This window comes from Magallana gigas, chromosome 8 (genome assembly GCF_963853765.1).
Source record: "Magallana gigas chromosome 8, xbMagGiga1.1, whole genome shotgun sequence".
In the NCBI taxonomy this organism is placed as follows: domain Eukaryota; kingdom Metazoa; phylum Mollusca; class Bivalvia; order Ostreida; family Ostreidae; genus Magallana; species Magallana gigas.
In genome coordinates, this window is record NC_088860.1 from 30070990 (window position 1) to 30080589 (window position 9600).

Sequence of the window (9600 nt, forward strand, 5' to 3'; positions counted from 1 at the left end):
ATCATCTTTCAGTCAAATTCAAATGTAAACTAGGAACAATTTCATATGTTCAATGATTTTAATTAAAATATTGAAAAAATATTGAAACAACAGAACATTAATATAGAGATGTTGAGAAATTGTACATCACAAATTGATGTCAGAGGGATTTTTAAAGATAATGACCCAAAGTTACGGAAGTTAGCAAATGACCTTTTTCATGGAGAATATAATTTCCAATACATTTTACAACCAAATATTAGAGAATAAAAATCAAATACAGGTTATTCATTGTAGAAAATACATTTTTAACTTAATAAGCACGCTTTTTAAAAAATGTCTTTCCTTTAATTAGTATGTAATCAACATTACATAGATTTAAAAATGTTGACATGAAATATCTGTCAAAAATAGTGAAATACCTAATTGTATTAAAATTACATGCTCTGATGGATGTACCAAACACAATTATGAAATATACCGGTGTTGTATAGCAGTTTTCCCCCATAATAGCTTTTCCCCCCGGAAAACCTACTATATAGTAGCTTTTCCCCCATAGTAGGGTTTCTCCCTCACGTTTTTGGTTCATATTTTATAAAAGATAAATATGGAAACCCAGTGAAAATTAAAATCAATGTTCCTTCACTCCTAAGTTGCATATGTACAGGTTAAGTTTTGTTTTGCCGTTTTATTATTTTTTATAGGCAATGCTAAAAATTGAACATGTATTTAATGGAATTAATCATAGAACTTATAATTAAGGTAATTCCATTGATAAAAGTACTTGGTTTTACAAGATATACACTTATATGCATAATTCTGTGATCAGAATTTGTAAGTGAAAACTGTTTTGAGAATTTTTTAATTAAATTGATCAGCCCTTTTGTCTGTTTGTGCAAATTTTTATCCAGGCTAAACCTCTGTTTTAGAGAAATTTTGTTTTCCAATGTTTCAGAGCTCGATGTTTAAAATCCAATTATAATGAATATAGTGCATATAGCTAGAAATAACTGTATCGCCATATTTTCACAGTGGCAGTAGTTTACCACTTGTAGATGACTGAAAATTTCAACCCTCTGGGTAGGAACCCTCGATGTTTCAGGGCCCGATTTTTGAATCCCCGGGGCCAATTACCGGTATACTGATTGAATAGTGTTCTATAAGTGTGGGCCCGAATCTCAAATTCTAGAGATGACCACTAAACCATATTTTCACAGTGGTAGTGGTATACCACTAGTTGATGACCTGAAAATTTAATCCCCCAGGGTAGGGGCCCTTAATGTTTCAGAGCCCGATGTATGAAATCCAATTATAATGAATAGTGTATTTTTGGGGCCCATATCTCAAAAACTAGAGATCACATCATCATATTTTTCGGTCATTTAAAAGTAAAAACTTCTTTTAAATATACACACTCACTCATATATTTCTTAGAAGAACAAGCTTATATCTAAAACAAAATAAGTCAGCTTTTAAAAAAAATTTGTGAGTTTTTTTTTTCTAATTACCCTTGTTTCATTGTTCGAGGAAACAATATGGTACACAAGTAAATCTTTATTGCAAAAAAATATTTGAAATAAATAATATGATTACGTTTTAGGTGAGTGAATCGTATACATGTATCTTGTTTTATATTGCATCGTTTTCAACATTGTATATTTAAAAATCACGTTGCAAAATAAAAAGCAGAAAAATTAGCATGCAGTGAATGATATTATATGCATAAGGGTAGTTCAGGCTTCGTTTTACATTTTCCAAAGTAACCAGCAAAGTTACCGATTTCGTTCTGGTTGTGAAGCCATTTCATTTTAAAAAAAAAGTAAAACATTTCAATTTTGCGACATATCATTGCGCTCTGTCTCTCGTTTGATATTTAAAAGTAGAAATATATGATTATATTTAACGGTATTAATTTAAAATTAGTAGCCTTTTGGACCAAGGGAGCAGTACGTTAATTTCCACTTCTTATTCCCTTTCTCCACAAAATTAAGACAAGATTGGTCGGTTAGTTTCTTTGGAGGAGCTTACACATAGATGATAATGCATGGGAAAATTAAAGTTCTAAACCGGCGTAATTTCACTCATATGTATTTTGACGGGTTCTGTGAAAAATGTTTGTCATAACGTCGAAGTCATACCTGTAGATAAGCATCGATTAGATGAGAAAGATTTGAGGTATTCCGAAATCCATGTAAAAGGTGTTCCAAAAAGGTGTAACAAAAGGTGAAATAAATGGTGATGACACAGTAATGTTATGAAGGCGCGTGCCTTTATTCATATCAGAGGTGAAATAACCATATATTTTATTCTATGTGTTGATAAATGCCATAATTAACCTTTTATTATGAGAAATTCATGTCATATCAGTTATTGCAAATTATTGCCACATATGGCCCACCATAAACATGACCGGAATGTAAAAAAGGGGGGAAATTCCACTATGTAGTAGTCTTTCCGTGGGTGTAATCTGGCTATAAAACGGGGGAAAACCCACTATATAGTCAGCTTTCCGTGGGGGAAAAACTGCTATATAGCCATTTTTCCGGGGGGGAAAAACTGCTACATAGCCATTTTCCGGGGGGAAAGATGGCTAGGGGGAAAAGGCACTATATAACACCGGTAAAAAGTCAAACATATAAATCAGTTGTCTTTTTATATTTGATAAAAAGCTTGGATGGTTCGTTACGGATATCAGAGATTATCATTTCACAAATATCTACTCCTATGATGTTTTAAATAGTCATGAAATTTATTGGTTATATCTTCATAAACCTCGAATTCCTTTTTTATGTGGAGGAACTGGGGTCTTATCCCCATTAAAATATGGGTTGACTGAATCCACATCTCACCTTTTTCGGATTTTCACTTATGATTCTCCATGTTTGCCTGCTTTGCATTCATGTATATACGCATATAATGTGTTAATGCATATATATACAGATGTATATGTATTGTTACTAAAAAGTCAACTAAATAAGGTCTGTTTTTCGCAAGTATAATATTTTGTACACGGATGCTTCAGGATTTTCTATTTCTTACAATCTGGGACAGAAAGATGCTAAAGGGCGAGAGACAGTTGTAGCTTACGGTGGACGCGCACTCAGACCGGCCGAGAGAAATTGGTCGATATCTACGAAAGCCGAGAAGGATCATTCGAGATTCGAGATTCGAAATACGAGATTCGAAATACGAGATTCGAGATTCGAAATTCGAGATTCAATATCTAAATTAACCAATCAAATCATGGATCTGAAACCTGTATCCTAGCAACATCAAACTGTTCTAAATAAAGATCATTCGTACATGCTCTTTCCTACAAATAAATGTCTTAATAGCTCTTATATAGTGGTTATAAAATGGTTAAATTAACATTGATGAATTAACCCCACACAGTATAAACAATTAAATTAGAAATAACACTGTTGGCTTTGCGAATCTAAGTGGTTTTGTTTGCCCTGTATGTATTTCCCCCCGAACAATTTTAACCCGAAGTGTATTCGCCCGAACTGTGTAAAAATCGGCTCGCGAAGAAAGATCTGTTTAATCTAATTGTTTTAGCTATGAAAGGCTATGTACCAATAGCCCTATGAAACGAAACTCAATGAAATAATCGACATGTCAAAATATAGGTTATGATAAAGTTTTAAACCATAGAAGATATAATGATTTACAACCTCAAAGACAAAAATCCAGATAAGAATAGTGTATTGTAGGGTATGGCAATGCCATTGTCGATATGAGAGAGAGAGAGAGAGAGAGAGAGAGAGAGAGAGAGAGAGAGAGAGAGAGAGACAGACAGACAGACAGACAGACAGACACAGAGAGAGTTTTTTAGTGTCAAATTCAGTTTGATTTAGAATTTGAAATTGATTTGATTTCTTACAAGCATATATAGACAATAATTAAGCCTCTAAAACGAGAAAAGAGAGGAGGTAGCTAGGGTAGGGCAGACCAACTAGCAAGCTTTAATTTTAACGGTGTTAGCGCACCTGTGATTTACATCGACTCTCTCTCTCTCTCTCTCTCTCTCTCTCTCTCTCTCTCTCTCTCTCTCTCTCTCTCTCTCTCATCACCTAGCATTTCCTTTTCCGTGAGGGGGTTTGGGGTATTTGTGATGTCTTACATTAGCTAGCGAAAATGATAAAAGAAACATGAAATTTTCTTTAAATTGTGTGCGGATGATGTACGCCAATAATCTGTTTTGAGTATATACATTTCATGAGGGGGGGGGGGGGGGGGCTATATAGTCCTAATTAATTTGTCAGTTATTCTGTCCCCACTTTGTTTTCTCTTCGTTTTCCAGGTTTTTTTTTATTTGGCTCGGCAAATTAATATAAAACTTTCTGTGTAGCTCCATAACGATGCACTGTAGATAAATTATGAGTAGTTTTACTTTTGATAAACAGGTACATATCCGTACTTGATTTTTAATTTGACTCTTATAATCGGATTTAATATTCCAATAATTATAGGGTAGGAAAGAGTAGACGGGACTTTTTTGCGCATATCCTACTGTACCATTCATTCAACACAGGTATTAGCACTCATCGAGTTCGACTTGCTTTCCTTTTCTTTCATCCACTGGATTTAAAGCTATTAATTTTTGAAAATATTTTGAATTTATGGCCTGATTATATATAAATTAGAGCTGCGCTGGTGCATATATTTACCCGAATGGACCAAAATATAACCAAATGAATCTAAAAATTTTGACAAAATTAGTTTTAAACGTACGACTCTTTTTCAATTCTAATCGGGTATGTCCTTTAGAAAAATCTTGAACCACACACATTTTAGCAAATAAAATGCCAATTGTTTCATTTTTTTAAAGGGAGGGAGGTGGTGCCGGTAAAGGACATGTATTGCTTGTGGCAGTTGTGCTATACTCTCATTTGTTATAATAGGTAATACTACATATTGATATAAAATGAAAGTTTCCAATTACACTGTACATAGCTTCTATCACGCATTTTGACCCGTGCGATAGTTTAAAACAATTTTCAAAGCATTGAATGTAATTCAACCGATCATTTTTGAAATTTAATTTTCTGGATCCCCGCCTGATACGTCCGCCTTCTTGTATATTAGAATTACATGTACGTTGACCATATGTACACATTAACTTAATCGGCTATGTTATGGGACGATAACATTTTTTATCAATGTTTTTGCAGGATATGTAACAAATAACAGCCTATTTGTGGGTTTTTGCACTGATTATTTGAGATAATTTGCCGCCATCTTTTATGCATTCCACACACCACTCACAGTTTCTTTTTTTGGTGTTCTGTGTGTATGGCGACAAATTGGTAAATTTGCACCACTCACCCCTTGTAGCTTCATCCTGATTACATTTTATCTGGCTAAGTGTAATGTAGTAGTATATTAAATACACACATCTTTGTTTGCAGTGCTTATTTACATCTTTAGAGATTTAATTACAAAAAAAAGTAAACATTTGTATGACTTATATGTAATTATTGTCAATTTTGGTGCGGGGGGGGGGGGGGGTAGGAAACTACAGAGAAACTTAACTTGGCTGTGAAACATATGCTTTTATTCTTTCTTGTTGATATATCAATGAATGAATTAAAAAAAATATATGTACAACAATTAATTTTGAAATATTCATGCACAATCAAATAAAAGGTTTTACTGTTCTCTGCACAAGAAATCGGCAATGTGAACAAATTGGCACCCTATCATCCCTACCTTTAATTGTAGAGAGTAAGTATCCTTCTATATTGAAAACAATTCCAAAAGTAAGACTCATAATAAGTTGTTACTGAGGAAAAGGAAAAAAAAAATTGTATTTGTTAATAATTCCGTATGATGTGATAATATCTCAATGATTTGTTTATAATCATAGTACTAGTGTATCACTGTATGCATACATAAAAACGATAAGTAATGCTTATATTTATTAGTGAAACAGGACAGGGACAGATTATTCATATTTAGATTATTTAGATACATGTACTAATCTTCATGCGGGGATCTAGAAAGGAGGGGGTCAGGGGATCTGGACCCCCTCCTCGGGAAAATTGGAGCTTATCAAATTTACATAGTAAATTTTTTTAAAATTGGCCTAGGACCCCCTACAGAAAAAATTAGGTACGCTTATGAAGTTCTCTACCATAAACGCATTTTTACACAAAAGGGGTGAATAAACCCGGGTTTTAAACTATTACTGGTGGTGAAATACCTTAGGGTTCAAACGCATCAGGTGGAAATGCACCAGGGCAAACAAAATCACTTAGATCCGCGAAGCACACTGCATTATTACTAGTCTACTTAGATATTCTGTGTAAAAGTAAATACAAATAATTATTTAGTTAGGTAGGGAGAAGTGAACATAGCATTTATTTGTATATAAGAGCATGTACGTATGATTTTTATTTAGAACAGTTTGATGTCGCTAGGATACATATTTTCAGATCCTTGATTTGATTGGTTAATTTAGATATTGAATCTCGAATTTCGAATCTCGAATCTCGTATTTCGAATCTCGTATTTCGAATCTCGAATCTCGAATGATCCTTCTCGGCTTTCGTAGATATCTGATAGAGAGTGCCTAGCTTTAGTAGAGGGAATCAAACACTACCGAATTTATTTAGCAAATAAGAAATTTCAGGTTTTCACAGATCATAGTGCAATCACGTTTGTCAAGAAATTGAAAGAAGTAGACACAAATAGCAGATTGGCTAGATGGGCTATATTCCTTCAGTATGGTGTCCGGATAGGGCCATTTGCGTTAGCGCGACATCGCGTTCAGGTAAACGAGACATCGCGCTAACACACAACACGCCGTCGCGCTAACGCAACTTTGCACAACACGCCGTCGCGCTAACGCAACTTTGCACAACACGCCGTCGCGCTAACACACAACATGCCGTCGCGCTAACACACAACACGCCGTCGCGCTAACGCAACTTTGCATAACACGCCGTCGCGCTAACACACAACACGCCGTCGCGCTAACGCAACTTTGCACAACACGCCGTCGCGCTAACGCAACTTTGCACAACACGCCGTCGCGCTAACACACAACATGCCGTCGCGCTAACACACAACACGCCGTCGCGCTAACACAACTTTGCACAACACGCCGTCGCGCTAACGCAACTTTGCAAGTTTCACAGTCTAGTAGGAAGTCGTGTACGGAAATATCAGACTGCGCATGCTTAAATATGTAGGCATGCACGCAAGCATGGATGAAAAATAAATAAAATGTACTTTGAAATATATAAATTATTTTCATTTATTAACAATGCATATGAATAAAAATATAGTTACTAGTGTGTCACTGTATAAGGATATGAATTATTATAAAATCTACCAATTGATACATTTACCTTAAATATTTAATAAAATTCATTAAATCAACAATAATATATTCATGACACATAGGCGTCGGAACCGGTGGGGGGGGGGGGCCTTCCCCCCCTCTTTTTTTTTGATAAGTTATACCTAACCATTAGGAACATAGCAGAATATAGGGTTCAGCCCCCCCCCCACGCTTTTTATCGCAGGAAACATAATTGTTCCGTAACGTACGTTTGAAATATTTAGAAGTTGGAGTAAAAGGCATAACCCCCCACCCCCACGGATTAGGATTTTCATGATTTTGGGAATGAGGTTTTTCTCTCTCAATATTTCTGAGGATCAGTCTAGCCCCCCACTTTCAATTTGCTTCCGACGCCAGTGTGACATGTTATATACCTGTAATTTTACATTTTAAAATTTCTTTGCTTTGGTAATATACAGAGCACCTAATATGAATTTGTGACATGTACATGTTATAAATTTATCATTGCTAAATTAATTAATTACATCAAATATTTAAGCTTAATTTATCAATTGGTAGATTTATTAATAATTTATATGCACTCTAGCATATCCTTATACAGTGACATAATAGTAACTATATTTTTATTCATATGTATTGATAATAATTGAAAATAATATATGTGCATATGTATTTCAAAGTACATTTTATTTATTTTTCATCCATGCCTGCGTGCATGCCTACATATTTAAGCATGCGCAGTCTGATATTTCCGGACACGACTTCCTACTAGACTGTGAAACTTGCAAAGTTGCGTTAGCGCGACGGCGTGTTGTGCAAAGTTGTGTTAGCGCGACGGCGTGTTGTGTGTTAGCGCGACGGCGTGTTATGCAAAGTTGTGTTAGCGCGACGGCGTGTTGTGTGTTAGCGCGACGGCGTGTTGTGTGTTAGCGCGACGGCGTGTTGTGCAAAGTTGCGTTAGCGCGACGGCGTGTTGTGCAAAGTTGCGTTAGCGCGACGGCGTGTTGTGTGTTAGTGCGACGGCGTGTTGTGTGTTAGCGCGACGGCGTGTTGTGCAAAGTTGCGTTAGCGCGACGGCGTGTTATGCAAAGTTGCGTTAGCGCGACGGCGTGTTGTGTGTTAGCGCGATGTCTCGTTTACCTGAACGCGATGTCGCGCTAACGCAAATGGCCCTATCCGGACACCATACATATGTATTTCAAAGTACATTTTATTTATTTTTCATCCATGCTTGCGTGCATGCCTACATATTTAAGCATGCGCATTTCCGGACACGACTTCCTACTAGACTGTGAAACTTGCAAAGTTGCGTTAGCGCGACGGCGTGTTGTGCAAAGTTTTGTTAGCGCGACGGCGTGTTGTGTGTTAGCGCGACGGCGTGTTGTGTGTTAGCGCGACGGCGTGTTGTGCAAAGTTGCGTTAGCGCGACGGCGTGTTGTGTGTTAGCGCGACAGTGTGTTGTGTGTTAGCGCGACGGCGTGTTGTGCAAAGTTGCGTTAGCGCGACGGCGTGTTGTGCAAAGTTGCGTTAGCGCGACGGCGTGTTGTGTGTTAGCGCGACGGCGTGTTATGCAAAGTTGCGTTAGCGCGACGGCGTGTTGTGTGTTGGCGCGATGTCTCGTTTACCTGAAAGCGATGTCGCGCTAACGCAAATGGCCCTATCCGGACACCATACTTTCATCACCGTAATGCTGTTTAGTATTGTAGTAAAATTGAAATATTCACGTGCGACATGCTGAAAAATACACAAACCGATTTTTTATTGAAATAATTTGACATTATTTGACACTTCAAATGCATATTGTTTGGTATCAAAATTCGTAATTTTTACTGTAGATATCTCCTGAGAAAAGTATCAGCCAAATACATTAAACAGCAAATAATAATTTTGTGATGAATGCTGGCGACAACATTATATCATAATTGAAACCATTTCTGGAGAATGGCTGTATGTTCATCCGGGATGAAGGCAATGCCTGTCCACTTCTCAAAAGAGAATACCCAAATAAAGTGATAAACCATGCAGCAACAATTTTTAAAAAAAATTCAGTAAGTTGTGTTTAATTATATTTTTTTTTACCAATGCTAGCTAATTCATTAGTTACAAAGGTAGCTTTGTTGCACTTTCATTGAATCGACTTTAAAATTATAGGTTTATTTAAAAATAATAACTAATAAAAAGGATAATAATAACACACAGCACCTGGCGTTATAATTTTTTCTCATAATAAAAATAAATACCCTATATCTAGAAAAATTTATTGTGCCAGGTGCCTGTGTACTAATATTACAACCGGGATGTGTGTAAAGTAC